The 10,613-nt window shown below is 42.4% G+C and overlaps 2 long non-coding RNA genes across 2 annotated transcripts; both read left to right on the top strand.

The window, feature by feature from the left end:
- The first annotated feature begins 961 nt into the window (after window positions 1-961).
- Window positions 962-8,410, top strand: LOC132111145 (uncharacterized). The gene is made up of 3 exons (XR_009424739.1): window positions 962-1,195; window positions 6,990-7,073; window positions 8,339-8,410. It is a non-coding gene; the product is annotated as an uncharacterized LOC132111145 (long non-coding RNA).
- A 147-nt stretch (window positions 8,411-8,557) lies between these two features.
- On the top strand, window positions 8,558-9,864 carry LOC132111146 (uncharacterized). Its single transcript, XR_009424740.1, has 3 exons — window positions 8,558-8,680; window positions 8,832-8,971; window positions 9,812-9,864. It is a non-coding gene; the product is annotated as an uncharacterized LOC132111146 (long non-coding RNA).
- The last annotated feature ends 749 nt before the right edge of the window (window positions 9,865-10,613 follow it).

Consider the following 10,613-nt stretch of genomic DNA (forward strand, 5'->3'; position numbering starts at 1 on the left):
TGTATGTTTTTCCCCCGATTTGTCTAAATTCCAGCGGTGTTATCCAGGATACGGCTGAACAGAGTGCAGCAGTTGCTGCTGGTAGCTCCGTGGTGGCCCACACAGCCGTGGTTTGCGGGCCTTGTCAGTCTGTTAGCGGGCTCTCCATGGAGATTCCCCTCAGACAGGACTTACTATCGCTAGCACAGGGAATGATTTGGCACCAAGGCCAGATCTATGGAAGCTGTGTGCGTGGCCTCTGAGCGGAGTGAGTTAATATGTCCCAGTCTTTCTGTTGAAACCACCGAGACTATAATGAATTCTAGGGCAGCTTCCATGAAACGCTTATATGCTTTCAAATGGAAACTGTTTACGACCTGGTGTGAAATTCATAATTGGATCCGGTTTACTGCCCAGTGGCTTCAGTACTGGAGTTCCTTCAAGACCGTTTCTCTGATGGAGTAACGCCAGCCACTCTGAAAGTTTACGTGGCAGCCATTTCAGCTAACCACCTATATATATTGATGGTGCTTCAGTGGGCCGTCATCTGCTGGTCAGGTTCCCCTGCTGAATAGGGAACGAGATGGTGCAGTCCCGGCCGTTCCGTACCTTGATAGCATTTCTTCAGTTCATGAAATCTGAGCGAAATAGTGTGCAGCACTCAGGTATACGATGCGTACGCATGCGTAGGGCGGTGCCAACCGCTATTTGGCCAATAGGATTGGCGGGATGGTATAGGGCTTCAGACATTCGTCACACCGAGGGGTGTTCCCATACGGTGACGTCACCGCAGCATCTCGTTCCCTATTCAGGGAACCGTGGTTACATACGTAACCGAGATGTTTATTTTTATTCATGTGAATTGTAGAGATGCGGGACTTGAAAGTAAATCAGCACAGGGTTAGTATAAGAATAGTCTTCACTGCAGTGGTGAGAAACCAGGACTCTTTATTTGAAAACTGAAAGGAGGAGCTGTGTACGCGCCTGTGCCCTTACATCTGCAGAGCATTTGGTGAAAAGATACACAGATTTTTCCTCATCAAATTTTCATTTTATTTTGCAGGTGCTATTGTTACAACAACTTGATAATATGCACACAAGATCTGTAATGTAAATGTATATGTTCATACCGCTGATATTTCCGGTATTACCGATCGGGATTGTGAATATGTTGATATGCAGACTGTCCGCCATTTTTTGAACGCTGTAACACGAGGTGATTGTGAAACGCGTTTAATTCTATTCAGACTGACTCCAGTTACAAAGTTATAGTGTTCATTATGAGTTTACTTTAAATTTGTGTTTGGTTTATTAAGTTATATATACGTATAAAGATAGGATGCACTTATTTTGCAGAAATGAAAGCTTTAGCCTAAGTTCTGCCAGGAAGACTCAATTACTTCGTCACTAATTACCTTCATCATTATCCAATCACGTCTTAATACTTCGGTATAAAAGGTTGTACTTACACATGTTTGAGTTCGCAGATACCGACGCGACAACAATTGCTCGCACTTCTGCTAAACACCATGTCCAACGAAACTCCAATCGTCTGCGACTATTCAGACTCTGATGACGAGTTTGTCCCGCCCTCTCCTCTTCCAACTCGGCGTAGCACACGCCTCCAATGCCGCGACTCGCCATGGCCTACGTGGTCTACGGAGGACGTGTACAGTACTCTGGAATCAGCTGGCATTCCCGTCAGCCATGGTCTGTCCAGAGAGGATCTACTTCTTCTCGCCCAAAACACCCTGGGTAATCCACCCGAGTCCGTCTCTAATCTCGCTACTTCTTCAGTGCCCGGCCATTCAAAACAAGCCGGCAGGAGGAGAACAGCGAAATCATCGTCACCACATCCAGCCAAACGAACCACGCTGCATGCTCGGGCACCCGTTCATCCGGACATCACCGAACCTGACGGAGTTAACACTCAACTCCTCCAAGCGGTTCAAAGCCTCTCCCAAACCGTCAAAAGTCTGGAATCAAGGATGGCAAAATTCGAACAGTCAGCTGCTAGTTCCTATGGCCCGGATCCGGCTGTCACCTTCGCCGTAACCTCTCAAATCCGTCCTCCTGCCAGCGGATCAAGCGACCCCTCGAGCATCGCTTCTACTTCAGCCCCGCCAACTTCTCACCAACCGGCTCAGACTCCATTCCAAGATGTCCCCGCTCCAAGCGAAACCCCATTATTTAACCTCTCAACAGCAACCCCTGGCCAGCTATTCGGTAGGCGTTTCGTTTCTCCAGCTGCTGCTACGATATCTCCCCACATCAGAACAAACATCATTCAAGGTAAGGATTTAAACCTTGCTTCACTTCTGCTTCCCTCGCCTGCTGCTGACAGGAAGGTGGTCGACTGTGGTGACGTGGCAGTCTTGCTTAAAACTTCCGATCCGAGGTTACAACATAATCTGACATTCGCAGAGTTTGTCATCGCTTTCAGTGTTTTCAGAGATATTCTGTGCCAGGCTTTCGGCGGTGCCAAAACGCTGGCTTGTTATATCTGTAGCGCTTACGGACACTCGGCGCCTTTCTGCCCCAAAGCTTTTGCCAGCCAAGGGCCGCACGCTGTCCAAGGTGCTGATAACGTAAGGCTTCCACATAACAGCAAGAATCGCTATAACACAGAACACAAAGGCGTTTCTATTTGCAATAACTTCAACGAATCTGTCTGTTCCTTCCCTCAATGTAAATACGAACACATTTGCAGTTTCTGCAAGGATCCACACCCGAAAGCAGTCTGTCCACGCCGATACAAACCTCCAATCCGAGGAAAAGCCCCATTTCGCAGGAAATTCTGAAAAGTCACCCCTCTACTCCCATTAATGTTTCCACTCTTTCTAACTACCTCTCTTCTCATCCTGATCCGTCTTTTGTCGATTATCTAATCACCGGTCTGTCTCAAGGGTTTCGGGTGGGCATCCTTTCCAATCTCACCACCTCTTTTTAAGCTAAAAATCTGCAATCAGCTATTACTGAACCAGACGTGGTTTCTAATCTGTTAGAGAAAGAGGTAAATAAAGGTTACGTCATTGGTCCTTTTGATTCCCCTCCTTTTTCGCCTTTTCGTATCAATTCTATCGGCGTCGCAACACGGAAATACTCCGGCAAAAACGTCTTATTTTCGACATGTCTTCCCCTCATTCCGCTTACACAGCGAGCGTGAACGAATGCATACCTTTAGAAACGTTTTCTTTACATTACGCCTCGGTTGACAATGCCATTCATTGAATCAAGGTAGCCGGTCAAGGTGCTTGGTTAGCTAAAGCTGATATCACAGACGCTTTCAAGACTATGCCAATCCATCCCTCTGACTGGCCACTTTTTGGCGTTAAATGGAATTCTAAATTCTATTTTGCAGTTAGGCTTACATCATGGTGTAGAAGTAGCCCTCACATTTTTAATAGCCTCTCTGAAGCAATGTGCTGGATTTTACTGAACGGTTGCAAGCTCCCTTTCGTTTTACATTTGCTCGACGATTTTCTGTTAATCGATTATCCGTCTTCTCAATCCGCTGTTTTGGACATTCTAAAAAACATTTTTAGCGATGTCGGTATCCCCCTTTCCGCCGAAAAAACTTTGGGACCCTCTACTTCATTAGAATTTCTGGGGATTACACTAGATTCAGTCCTAATGCAAGCTTCTCTCCCCCCCGAAAAACTCGCAAGAATCAGGTTTTTTTTGGAATCTTTCCCCTACCTACAGCTCATATCAAAGCGCGATTTGCTTTCGCTACTCGGACACCTCAATTTCGCTACGAGAATTATTCCTCAAGGCAGGGCTTTCATTTCACGGTTGTTAACTCTGGCACACTCCGTGGAAAATCTAAGCGATCAGATTCAACTAGACGCAGGCTGTTTATCTGACATTAAATTCTGGAAAAGACTGCTTAACGAATGGAACGGTATTTCTTTTTTCTACAACGACGATTTCGAATCATCGCTCCAACTCCAATTATTCACAGACGCGGCCCCTTCAATCGGTTTCGGGGGGTTCTTCCAAGGGCAATGGTTCGCTGAAAAATGGCGCAACGACTTTCCCAAAACCGCTTCAGACTCCGTTTCATCCGCGCTTTATGAGATATACCCTATAGCCGTCGCCAGTGTCATCTGGGGCCCTGAATGGTCATGTAAACGTATCTTGATGCTCTGCGACAACGAAGCCACAGTCGCCATCATTAATAAAGGGAGATCTTCTTGCCTCTTGATCATGCCTTTTCTGAGGCGGTTAATTTGGCAATCAGTTGTTTTCAATTTTATCATCAAAGCTGTACACATACCCGGTCACTTCAATGTTATTGCTGATGCGCTCTCTCGATTTCAGACTTTCAGACAGCTGTGCCCCTCAGCCAACCCGGATCCCCTAATCTGCCCTCCGTTAGCAGACATAATACTGAACTAAACGACCTGCTTACGTCAGCTAGAAATTAAATTTCTAAAGGCGTCGCTCCCTCTACACTCAAAGCCTACACGTCCGCATGGTCCGCTTTTCTAATGTTTTGTTTTTCCTTTCAAATTTCAGTTTTTCCTATTCAAATTTCGACCGTTTGCTCCTTTCTCGTCTCTAATTTTAAAAATCGCAATCTCCAAATTTCTTCTATTCGCAGGCTCCTCGCCGGCATCCAATTCTACGCAAAATTTTATAATCCTAATTTTCAAAGCCTCTTTTCCGATTATTCAGTTCGATTACTACTCAAGGGGTTAGCTAAATCTTCCAACAAAATTAAAGATAAACGTCTGCCTATTACCCTGCCTATATTGCAAAAATTAATTACTTCCGTCCGCTTTGGCCATCTCTCCATGTACCTCAATATTCATCTCGAAGCAGTATTTTTATCTGCTTTCTACGGATTCATGCGTCCAGGGGAATTCACTTCAGAAACTAATCAATTTGATCCTGCTCGCGGCATTTCCTTTTCAGATCTACGATTCGGACCTAAATTCTTCACACTCTTTCTCAAACACTCAAAAACCGATGTGCAAGGTTCTGGGGTTACCTTAACAATTTCAAAAATCAATAATAATTTCTGTCCCTTCTCTGCCATGGTGAAATTTCTTAAATTCTGACCCAGAACTCCTATAAACGCACCACTCTTTATTCTACCTAACGGAGCACCCCTTTCCAAGGCCTGTTTTAGAACTCACTTAACCACTGTTCTCAAAAGCTGCAGTCTATCCCCTTCTCTCTATACTGGCCATTCATTCAGAATTGGGGCAGCTACTTCAGCAGCTGAACGAGGAATCTATACATCAGCTATTAAGATTATGGGCAGATGGTCCTCCTCAGCATTTGAATCATACATCAGACCCGATTCAAAAACCACAAATCTCGAAGCTCAGCAAGCTCTCCTGTCTGCGTCTGCCTATCGCGGCTGTCTGCGTCTGGTCTATTGTGGCTATTTCTGTACGGTCTATTGAGGCTGTCTGCGTCTGCCTATCGCGGCTGTCTGCGTCTGGCCTATCGTGGCTATTTCCGTACGGTCTATTGAGGCCTGTCTGCGTCTGCCTATCGTGGCTGTCTGCATCTGGCCTATCGTGGCTTTTTATGTCGGTCTATCGAGGCCTGTCCGCGTCTGCCTATCGTGGCTGTCCGCGTCCGAACTATCGTGGCTATTTCTGTACGGTCTATTGAGGCCTGTCTGCGTCTGCCTATCGTGGCTGTCTGCATCTGGCCTATCGTGGCTATTTCTGTATGGTCTATCGAGGCCTGTCTGCGTCTGCCTATCGTGGCTGTCTGCATCTGGCCTATCGTGGCTATTTATGTCAGTCTATCGAGGCCTGTCTGGGTCTGCCTATCGTGGCTGTCTGCGTCCGGACTATCGTGGCTATTTCTGTATGGTCTATCGAGGCCTGTCTGCGTTTGCCTATCGTGGCTTGTCTGTGTCTGGCCTATCGTAGCTGTTTCTGTACGGTCCATCAAGGCCTATATATATGTCTTAAAAAAAAAATAACAATTTTAACATAAGCATATGAGGTTTATCTAAAGTCATCATGCTGATCATGCTAACTCTCTCTTTATATCTTCCAGGAAACTTAGGATTCACAACCGGTGGGTATTCTTTCATCTACTCATTTTGGGGGGAAGGCTGGCCCCGTCTGGCGGTTTCATAATCCACCTAATTTTGGGGGTCGGCTGCGCCCCTGCCTTCGTCTTCAGGCAGGAATGCAAATCCGCTACCCTCGGATTACGAACCATGGATGGGGCCTTCCGCTAAAGAAACTTATAATTATGCTTGCTGAGTTGTCAATAAATGTATGCTTCATACATCATTCTATCTCCCGAGTCTTTCTGGTAGAAATGAAAGCTTTAGCCTAAGTTCTGCCAGGAAGACTCAATTACTTCGTCACTAATTACCTTCATCATTATCCAATCACGTCTTAGTACTTCAGTATAAAAGGTTGTACTTACACATGTTTGAGTTCGCAGATACCGACGCGACAACAACATCCACCCTCCCCACCACCACCAGGATGGTCCTGTCCTTACCTTCCAGGGGGTCGGCTGCGCCCCTGCCTTCGTCTTCAGGCAGGAAATGCAAATCCGCTACCCTCGGATTACGAACCATGGACGGGGCCTTCCGCCAAAGAAACTTATAATTATGCTTGCTGAGTTGTCAATAAATGTATGCTTCATACATCATTCTATCTCCCGAGTCTTTCTGGTAGAACTGTCTTATATGTAACGTTACTTGGCCTTCTGCGCGGGGTCTGTAACATCAAGAAATATACAATATATTTATGTGCACTGAAGGCTATGCTGTGAGCAGCCACAAATATTCTTGTGCTGTAAGAACATAGACAATTTAAATGTATGAAATTTGTTATGAGGTATATAGAGAGAGGGAGGATTGTTTTCTCTATATTTTGTGATGCTAAATAAAATGGCTGGTATCTTCACATCGTTTTACATTTCTGCTGCTGTAGTCTGCATTGCTTTTTCATGGTGACGTATGAATAGTTAATACAATAGCAATTGTATTTTTGCTTAAGCTCTTTTTGTGTTTGTTTCAGATCAATGGACAACTTTGTCATTAACACTTTGACAGACTGGCAGCTGACAGACCTTGTGACTTGTCTAAAGATTTAATATTAGAGGTAAGAAATTTGTTTTCCCATCTACCGCATATCAAGTCTGCATTGCTACTCAAGCCCTTTTCAGACATGAATTCTTATGAAATATAATTTTTCAGCAGTACTTTAAAGTGGTAGTTTGAATTATAGGACATAAAGATGTATGAAATGCTTACCGTCAATATGGCCAATGCAAAGGTTTTAATAATAACCCAAGTCCTGTGTCTTGAATTTTGATTTGGTTATTTTACGTTTACTCCACAAAATTCATTGCATTTATATTGTTGACTTGTTCTTTTTAAAAATGCTGTCACTGGGTAAAAATTTTCTGTATGTGCTATGCAACATATCAATGCACCTCTGTTGTTCAATGCCTGCAAGTGACCACAGCACAACGTGTTCTTATGCAAGCTTTTGCATGAACATGCACATTGATAAGAGGTTGCACAGCAAATACAAAAAATAGTGACTAGTTGAACGAACACAGCCTTTTATAGAAGAAAAAAGTCAACAATACAACTGCAATGTATTGCAGTGGAGTGGAGTAAGGTTTTTTACATTTATTTGTTCTAGCCAACTCACTGGAAGTACTTGTTATGGATAATAACCAAATTAAAACTTGAAATGAAAAAGAGACTCTGGTTATAAATTAATCCCTTCACATTGCCTATATTAACTATTTCATACTTCTTTATGCCCTACAATCCAAACAATCCATTTAAATCTAGTTTTCTAATCTAGATTTTACCTGTGTGTGTTTTTCTGATTAACAGTCCTACATCAGATATCAAAAAGGCACTGGCTTCGGGTTTGGTTTAGTCATTTACCTGTTTGAAAGACTCAAGCAGTGGCAACGTGAGTGTTTTTTTTTTTTTAATGTCATTGAGATTTATTTGGGTTGTCATGATCCTCAAACCGATTTAGTTTGATTTTTAAGGTTGCAATCCAATTCGATTTTCAATTTAAACTTTTCTTAGTTTACTGGAGTCAGCCGAGGGCTCTACCAGGCCCCCTCTTTTTTTGCTAGATTTCCAGTGTAGATCTCCTATTTCTGGTGAATCCTCACCAAAGAATACACACTAGGGTTTGTACATGTGAAAATTTTCCCGCAGGTCCTTTAAAAAGTTTAAAATAAATAATTGGGAATTTGAGGCCTTAAATTAGAAAAATTATTTGAAGCAAAACATCCCTATTTCAGTTTCTGACAACTTTGTTCTTTTTTTACAGAATGTACCATTTCAGACGAACGTGCGTCACAGTTTGACGAATGGTTGAGAAACAATTCTCAGCCCCTCAGCCAGATAGAGACCTACAAAGGACCACGTGGATTAGGGACAACAATTGGACCATCGATCAGATCCTCGAAGAGTTCCCTCGCTTAATGACCAAAGGCATGGTAGGTTTAGGGAAATATGATCTTACATATGAGGAAACATTGTTTATAATGTCTTAGTGTGCCACATTAAATTGGTTTTAAAAATGTGTTTTCCATTTTATTGATTGCACAGGTCCTACATGGGGATGCTGCATCAAAGTTGTCTGAAACTTGGCTACCCATTTATGCTGAGAAGATCCTATACCTGTAAGACAGGAGGGGAAGCTGACATTGCCCCTGGATGGATTGACACCAGGTAATAAATTCTTGTCAGCAGATCTTGTAAATGCAGGGAATGCAATGGAAGATGCGGGGTATTTATGCAATTATATACGATGAAATTGCAGGTATTGTGAAATCACAGGTATGCTATTTCACATCGTATTGACACCTATGTCTTCCTACAGATGGTGTTGGGGAACTCGCCCTGAGGCAGTTGCCAGCCTTGCTTCTACCTACAATTTACAAAGTTGGCAGTGGCCACGGTGTGAAAGTAGTTCGCCTCACCATACAGGAATGCAGCTTGGCCTTCATCAACCATAAGCCTGTAAGTCCTCAAGCACATCTAAAGGGGAAACTTTATTCATTTTATCAACATATCTGAGCTCGAGACTGTGCACGCACACATGCATATCCAGGTTTGTTTTACTATACTTTTGGGGACAGGCATCAAATATAGCCTGACAGTATTATCTGTTCTACAAGCTTACAACTCGTTGGTCACTATCAAAGCATCCTAGAACACCTCAGCAGTGCCACGGGCTGATTACCTCTGTACCACACCACACTGATGCATTAATTTGTTCTAAAACGTGCACCAACAAAGTATTGAGTGCAGAAATTTACATTTATCAGAAGGTTGACACTTTTGTATTTTAACCCATTTGGACCTGACTCCATGAGGTTAACTAAGGAGGTCTTCTAAATCTACAAAGCATTTGCAGCCCACCTATCTGACCACCTAACCCTGCTGCCTATTGGCCAGATAGGATAGTCCGGTAGGTGGGCCACACACATTTTCTCAGCATGTTTATTGTAATGTTAGATCATCAATCAATGTATGACTTTTTAGGTCAATTGAGGTCTGAATCCTTTGTTTTCTGTAATGTGAGCTATATGCTCTAAGACTTAGTCAAAAAAGGTTTGGAAAATTGGGTATTTGCAATGAAATGTGGACTATTACAGTTCAACTTTTTTTAATTAGAAATGCACTGAATCTTTTCCAAATTGCAAAGCTAACTAGACTTTATCATAAAAAAATAATTTATCTAGTGAGGACCAGGAAAATGGTCCTCACAATGTCTGTATTTCATTTCTACTATAGTAATGGGTAGACATTTGGTCCTTACTCACTCGAATTCTCGCTCTCTTGTATTTTCTTTTTTAGCCTGGAATAAACATGGTGGAGTACCTCCATGAGGCCAAGGCATGCAAGTCATAGGAGTGCATTTCAGGCCTTCATCTAAAATGGTTAAGTTTATTCAAACTAGAATTCTTTCTTGCAAGTAGAGCTAATGGCTCTTAAAAGCAGCAATTAGGAATTAAAATTTATTCACTATAGAGCTGCTGACTGTTGGTCTGTTTGAATGTTCAGCCAGTTCAATCGAAATTGTTGTTTTGCTCTGAATGTTTGAACTGCACCATTTCTACTATATTGTTGATATTACTGTAATAAATTTTTTTAAACATTACATTGCTTTGTTTTTGTATTGTTTAAGTGTTTATTGCATAATATGCATAAATCTAGCATGTATTCGGTTCAAGGTTTATAGTTTCACAGTTTTATATGGGTAGTCTATTGCAGTTTATTTTCCTATTGTACTGTAATTTTAGACTTAATCTGGTTTATGGGTTAATTTTACCCAGCTTAATATGTAGTTGAATCAACCCAGAATTGTAATTAATTTGACCCAGCATTTGGGTAAGCTATATAACAAATATGTAGTTAAATCAACCCATAATTGTAATTCATTTGACCCAGCGTTTGGGTAGAATATTTAACTCATCTGTTGGGATAAAAATGATCAACCCATCTTGCTGGGTCAAATTAACTACTGTTGGTCTGGTGCAATAGTGACCCAGTGGTTGGGTTATAGAACAACCCAAGTTGGGTATTTTTTTAACCCATCATTTTTCTGTGTGTGTAAATAATTTTCTGTTTGCTAAATCATATTTATCGGGTGAGTCTT

The sequence above is a fragment of the Carassius carassius genome, chromosome 30 (assembly GCF_963082965.1).
Source record: "Carassius carassius chromosome 30, fCarCar2.1, whole genome shotgun sequence".
Classification (NCBI taxonomy): domain Eukaryota; kingdom Metazoa; phylum Chordata; class Actinopteri; order Cypriniformes; family Cyprinidae; genus Carassius; species Carassius carassius.